The sequence below is a fragment of the Crinia signifera genome, chromosome 2 (genome assembly GCF_055691185.1).
Source record: "Crinia signifera chromosome 2, ASM5569118v1, whole genome shotgun sequence".
Classification (NCBI taxonomy): Eukaryota; Metazoa; Chordata; class Amphibia; order Anura; family Myobatrachidae; genus Crinia; species Crinia signifera.
This window is the reverse complement of record NC_139218.1, coordinates 362,511,764-362,519,115: the sequence shown is the minus strand read 5'-3', so window position 1 is coordinate 362,519,115 and position 7,352 is coordinate 362,511,764. Positions and strand designations below refer to the sequence as shown.

At 44.2% G+C, this 7,352-nt stretch overlaps 1 long non-coding RNA gene across 1 annotated transcript; it reads right to left on the bottom strand.

Moving 5' to 3' along the window:
* Positions 1 to 1,198: 1,198 nt before the first annotated feature.
* Positions 1,199 to 6,998, bottom strand: LOC146059200 (uncharacterized). The gene is made up of 2 exons (XR_014470175.1): positions 6,892 to 6,998; positions 1,199 to 1,480 (listed from the first exon to the last, which is right to left on the bottom strand). It is a non-coding gene; the product is annotated as an uncharacterized LOC146059200 (long non-coding RNA).
* Between the last annotated feature and the right edge of the window lie 354 nt (positions 6,999 to 7,352).

Genomic DNA, 7,352 nt, shown 5'->3' with positions numbered 1-7,352 from the left:
GCCACACCTGCGCTGCGACTGACTCTCTGCCAAATCGTGGGTGGCGGCAGACGGCACTGCAGCAGCATGTCAGATAGTCAGTGCACCTGGCGGGTGGCTGGACCCGGCGCCCACATTGACCCCACTTCCGCTTGCTCCCCCAAGCGGCAGCAGGGGCTGCCTTACACTAGTTACGCCACTGCTAGTCACGCTCCTTCCAGCAGTCTTTTACGTCGTACCCATTCGATCTGAGTAAATCCCCCCCCCCCCCCATGATGTTTGTAATAGCTGATTCACAGCACTGGAAGCTACAGATTGTTACTGAGGATGATGCTGGGCTAGGAATGGTAGCTTTCATGTAAACTCTGAACCTTCATTTGTTTTGTTTCACTAAAGATCTATTTTCAATTAAATTGAAAGGATCTATGGAGTGTGAGAGGGGGGGGGGGGGCTAATAGCAATGGATTGACCCATACTGTTAGTGTCAGTGCTATTCAAACAAAGTAAATGGAGTCAGACATTAGAAAGAAAACACTCTGCGGATAACCTTTTGTGTGGCAGTATTACTCACACTGACGGACGATCAGGACAGTGATAACGGTGTCACACTACATTACAGCATCGGCCACACTACATTACAGCACCGGTCAGTCTGCCTCCAGGATACTGTACTAATAAATGCAAATGACACAAATGTAACTGCGCACTTATATTGTGTATAAATATTTCAGAAAATAAACTCATTTCTAAAAAAGAAAATATTTACAAAAAATAAAAATCTTAAACACAGTACTTGTATTTAGTACTTGTATTTAGTACTTGTGTCAAGATCTCGTTGCACCAGGTAAAGGAACAGTGCAAATTATGGATGGAGCTGGTATCATCTATAGCAGTGAGTGGCAATAGATGGTACTAGACACGCCCAGTAGGCGGTACCAGACACGCCCCTCTGACAGTGCACCACCTAATAAAAATGTGCTGCGTACGTCTGTGCATACTGGTGAATACTGTATATGCAGGTATTTCTGTGCACATGGATGCAATTGTGATGGACATGTTTTTTCAGCTCTTTAAAAACTATTCTACAGTTCTCTCATCAGATAATAGTGTTGTTAGGGTAAGGGGGGGGGGATACACTTCTTAATCTTATTCTTGGTGATTTAATGTTTCAAAAATGTGTTCCGGGATAAATCTAAAAATGACATGCCATACGTTACTGTACTAGTACTTGGTTTCATTGTTCTGTAATGCTTATTCTACCAAACAAATTAATATTTTCACCACTGTTGTGGAAAATATAAATCAGAATTAGGTGACGTAATGACAGCATTTGTTCACAGTTCCCCCATATCAAATTCAGAGCTCTTGGGACGGATGTGAGATGCTCCTGAAATGTGATAGCCCCGAATCTGTCAGAGAGTGACACAGGCAGTGCGTGTATTTCTTGTAGGCCACTTCCAGGAAACATCTGACGGTCAGAGGCAGCCGCTATAGCGGTTTCCTGGGATGAAAAGCAGAAAAGAGATTGGAGGTTATTCTGGATGATTCGCAAGGCTGGGAGTCCACCAAACCCCGCCCCGACAAATCGCGACCATCGAATGATGTGGAAGGCACACGCACAGCTAAGGTTGCTCGGAGGTAATGTCAGCTGCCCATCATCCGGTGATGTCAGCTACCCGGCCCCGGCGCTCACGTCACTGGGTGATTTCCATGGGAACCCTCAGCTTTTTCATGGGAACACCCATGCGAATAGAAAAAGTAGAAGTATTTAATCGCAGCATGGCCCCGCGCATTCATACTGCTAACCGTGTATAGATTACTGTCCACTGTGCTAATTCACAGCCGTGCAATCAGGTCTGAATACCCCCGATATCTCCACACTGGAACACTACTAATGGTGCCCATACACGGAGCGATAACTGAGTGCATTTTGAACTGGATTGCATCGCATCTACTTCCAAACGCATGCGATGGGTTTAAGCACTGTGCATTTTGAACTAGACGCGATGCAAACAAGTTAAAAAAAGGATTGAGTCCCGGTTCCCCGCTGTAACACAGTGCCACTGCTGCAGTTCACAGATACACTGCCAGCATTGCCCCACCCCACCGCCCCTCCCCCATCCCACCGCCACCACTAGGCAGTAGGTCCTGTTAGGCTTTGATTTGGATCAGTGGTGGCTGCAGCTCACACCACTGATCCCTCACCCCTGCCCCCTGCACTGTGTGTTGGGAGCTGCAGCCACCACTGGTTAGGTTTAAGTTCAGTCTATGGGCCAGATTCTCTAAACTTCAAAAGTGATAAAATGGAGAGTGATAAACAGAAAGCCAATTAGCTCCTGTCTGACATTTTTCAAACACAGCCTGTGACATGGCAGACAGGAGCTGATTGGCTGGCTGTTTATCACTCTCCATTTTATCACTTTTGAAGTTTAGAGAATCTGGCCCATTCTCTGGCCAATGACATCAGCAGGATCAACATACTGTCCGTCAACAGGCAATGTCGACATTGTGAATGTCAATATTTGACCTCCCCCCCATGTCTTCATTCTGAGTGTCAACCTGCAGAACACATCAACATTGTGGTGTCAACACTGACTGAATGTCTACATTCGGAGCCTTAACATTTTGTACTGCACCCGTCCTAATACATCTGTCTAAAAATACAGAGACCACAACCTTCCAGCTTGGAGTGGCGACAATGTTTCTCCATTATATCATGGATAGCTCATCTTCATATATTCAAGTGCAGATTAGTTTAAGTAGGTAAAAGGGGGAAATACTTTGATGTAGCAGGGGAGGGGCACTTTCATTGGCTGATGAATTAATATCCTTATTTGAAATTGAATTCAAATCCAGCTTTTTACACATGAACCAGTATTTGAAAAACTGTAACACATACTTGAGTGAATAGTTTCATGCCAAAATATATATGTTAAACATGTCAGAATTTGATTAAATATCCAACAGATATTTTGTCTGAACCAACGCTCTGATTGGTCAACTTATATTTATAATATACATTTTGAGAGTCATTTTGAAATCGTCAGATTTGTAAATGAAAAGCTGAGTAAGGCTTATTCGTTCAGCTAACGCTGCAGTTCAAGCCAACCCGAGGCCAAGCAGGACGAGACTCGTCACGATGCACTTATCAAACATCCTACATGCATATCTTAGATGAAAATCAGTATCATTCAAACCTACCATTTCTTATGTTGTGAAATCCACTTTCATATTTAAAGCTACAGATATAAAGTGGCATAACCCCTCAGAAATAAGCCTCACGTGGATTACTATTTTTTTTCTTTTTTTATTAAGACTCTATAACAACACAGGGGCAACATCAGAAGAATTTTATCCTTTATATTCACTTAAGACATTTGTGGTTTAGCTACTTCAAGATGCATCCTTTAATTAGTAAAACTCTCCAGTTTTTTTTTAAAGCGGCAATCATTTACACTGCAAAACCAGTTTGATTTTGCAGTGTAAATGATTGCCGCTTTAAAAAATCTGGAGATTTCTTCCCAAATCTCTCACTTTCTGAATCTCTCATCCTATTAAATCTCAGCCAGAGGGTGAAAAGCAATAGGGTGCGATTTTTTAGAAATGTTAAATTTTTGGTCAAAAACAGATGAATTCACACTTTGTCCAAAAATTGCACATGTAAAAGGACAGGAATGGCAGTAAAAATCAAACTTTTTGTTGCGAAATTTGCACTTTTTGAACCGTTGGTTTTTTGTAACATTTCCATTATAAAGTTAACAACTCTCAAATGTAATAGGGTGAGATTTTTAGTAAACGTTATTTCAGGCTGGCGAGTGTGATAAAACCATGCACAGATCAGCAAGATCAGTCCATGGTTCTGTCCAAAAAAATTTGTTAAAGTAAAAAATTTAAATAAAAACGGCGTGGGGTCTACCCTCCTGAGCTTAAATAGCCCCGGGCTCATTTAACCGAGCCTGGTTTAAAAAATACAGGAGACAAAATGTGTAGGGGTCCCCTGTATTTGAGAAACCAGCACCATTTTCTTGGACTGGGTCCTGGTTCTAAAAATTTGGGGGGCAAAATAACTAGGGGTCCCCCATATTTTGGAACCAGCATCGGGCTCCAACAGCCAGTGATGGCATGCCACAGCCAGGGGACACTTTTTATACAAGATCCCCTGGCCGTACCATGATCACCTTGGCTGGTCAGGACTGGACGGGGTCCGTGGAGGAGTTAGAACCCCACCATTAAAGGGGGGACCCCTGTCCCAGGGCTGATAAGTGTAAAATTCTAATAATAATTATAATAAAAAGCATTGCATTTTGCAGTAGAACTACAAGGACCTACCATGGAGATGCCTACAGTCAATCAGGAGGAAGATACTTTCCAAGCACTGACAGCGAGATTCTCCGCTGTCAGTGACGAGGGGACCCACTCACCCTTCACTGTCAATGTGTGGGAGTAGGGTGGCCAATCCCGGATTCGGCGGGATCCCGGGATTTGGCCCCCAAAACGCGGGGGTTTCCAATCCCGGGATTTCGGGATTAGACTGTGCATGCGCGGTCTAATGCCGGGCAGCGTCTGAGCACACGCTCAGACGCTGCCCGGCTTCTCCCATACCAGGCAGAGCAGCCCTGCGCAGCTTGACCTCTCATCGTGACAAGATCAGAGGTCACGCTGCGCAGGCAGAGATCACGCCCGGCAGTATGAAGCCACCAGTCTACCTACCCACCCACCAAGCAACTCCGCAGTATGAACTACCCGCCCCCCCACCAGGCATCCGGCAGTATGAAGCCGCCCACCTAGCCAGCCCACCTGGCTCCCGCCTAGCAACCCAGCTCCCACCTAGCAACCCGGCCGCCGGCGCACCTGCAAAATGTAAGTAAATGCAGGGCGGCCAGGGCGATTTTTTATTAGGAAAGCCAATCCCGGGATTGAGCATTTTTTAATCCCGAATCCCGGGATTGAAAATATGTCCCAGGATTGGCATCCCTACGTGGGAGTGAGGAAGGGTAATTATATTGGATGCAAGTGGTAGAAAACACCTTGTCTGGGAATCCAGAAGCTGAGCAAATCAGCGGTACTCTACATACAGTAGCAACAATTATGGAATTGGTTCAGACACTCAAAAGGATATCCAGGTGAAAGTTGGTGCAATGGTTGCAGGGGTGACGAGTTTTGCTACTCAAGGGTAGCTTTATTAAAGTAAACCTTTACCCTTGAGTAGCAAAATGCATCTCAGTCGCAGATTAATGGCAACCTCAGGCCTACTCAAATATGCACAGATGGCAAAGACTCTCCGATGTTCCGGGATTTCTGCATGAATCTGCGAGTGGCTAGTGATCTACGATCCATTTGCAAATTTGCACTGGGCCTTTTCTCTTTCTGGGCCAGATGTATCAAGCTTCAAAAAGAGATAAAGTGGAGAGTGATAAACAATCAGCTCCTACTGTACCTGTCATTTTTCAAACACAGCCTGGCAGTTAGGAGCTGATTGGTTGGCTGTTTACCAATCTCCAGTTTATCACTATTTGAAGCTTGATACGTCTGGGAGACGGCATTCTACTTGCAACTTCTCATATTAGCAATCCATACTGAATTAGGCCCTTAGTTTTTTACAGCGATTACTGCCTTGGGTCTGATTCGGATCTTATCATTCATATGCAAATTTGCAGACGACTGCAAGTAGATAGCCACCGCCCAGACAGAAAAACACCCACCCTGTGGAAATCTGTGAATGATTTGCGAAAATGGCGCTACAGGTCGAGTATCCCGTATCCGAATATCCGTTATCCGAATTATTCCGAAATACGGACATTCTAGAAAGTGAAAAAAATTTTTTTTTTTTGCTAAAAACTCACTGGGGACATATGTAACAGCATCACTGGGGACATGATATGTAACTGGCACTATATATGTGCAAGACAATGATTGCTTGGCATTCAAATTCAGTGCTGAGATAGTACACACATTTTGTTTCACGTTTTGAAACCTTGTTTTTTGAACAATTAAAATATGTTTTTGTGTATTTTATGTGGTAATAAAATATATTTGTGTGTATATTATGTGTTTATAAAGCATAAATGCAAGATACTTCAAAATACATCATTGAAATATTAAAATATTCCGAAATACGGAATAATCCGTTATCCAAAATTCTCCTGGTCCCGAGCATTTTGGATACGGGATACTCAACCTGTATTTGCAAAACTATATGCAATTCAGGAAACATCAGTCTGTGCAAACGTCAGTAAGTCTGACCCTATCGGTCATCTGCGACAGAGACAGGCTGATGAAGGGGGTGTGGTATAGGGTTCCAACAGTCGGGATCCCAATTGGCCGGACTCAGACAGCATGGTGAGCGCAACAAAGCCCCTTGCGGGCACGGTGGCCCGCTATGTGAGCCACCTATTCTATTCTCCCTCTATGGGGGTCGTGTACCCCCACGAGGAAAAATTGCGGGTGGCCGTTGGGCACCCGGCTGTCTGCGTTTTGACAGTCGGCATCCCGACGTCGGGTAAATGACTGTCGGGATCCCGACTGTCGACCACGTCCGGCACCCGATGAAGGCCGGTGCTGATGTCACAGACCCTCCCTGAAAACACCTGGGCACATCTGCATTTTTGGACACTCCCAGAAAATGTCCAATTTGTACACCTAAACGGCGGCTTCCTGTCAGTCAAATAGCAATAGAGGTAGAAATATACTGATCCATCAGCGCTTATTGCAATAACTCAGCCCAGGGTAACACCAAAGAAGCCTTCACGAAAAAAGCTCGATTTCATATGTGAAACAGAGAAAATGGTGACACCCACTGGCGAAGAATTACATAGCATGAACAAACTTACACAATATCAATTTTCAGATATTTTGGTCTCTAGATTCGGTTGATATATACCTCTAAAAGAGCTCAAAGAAAAAAATACATACCGTAGTGCAACATTGTAGCCATAAATGGATAATTATATAATTTCAATGATCCGCTCACAAAGTTGAAAGAAATTTGCGCATATCAAAGTAGGGATTCCTCCCGCCAGTCAATGGAACTTCCTCCTTTAATCCTAGGGCTCAATAGAAGTGGATATAGGGCAAATAAGTTTGATTAAAAGCAAATGTACATTTATTCAAACAACTCACATGATACATGAATTCTCAAAGCGTAAAAGTCCTTCAATAAGGGTACTGGACACAAACTGGCACAGAAAACACCGCTCCCAGCATTCAAGGGGCTCCAGGTTCCTCCGTCCAAGGGTCCGATCGATAGTGGCGATATGCTTAAGCGCGCTTTCGGGCAAAGATGTGCACATCCGATTTGCATACAATCTTGACTATATAGATCTGCACTATATAGTCAAGGCAGACAAGACTTTCTGCCTTGCGATACGTGAAAA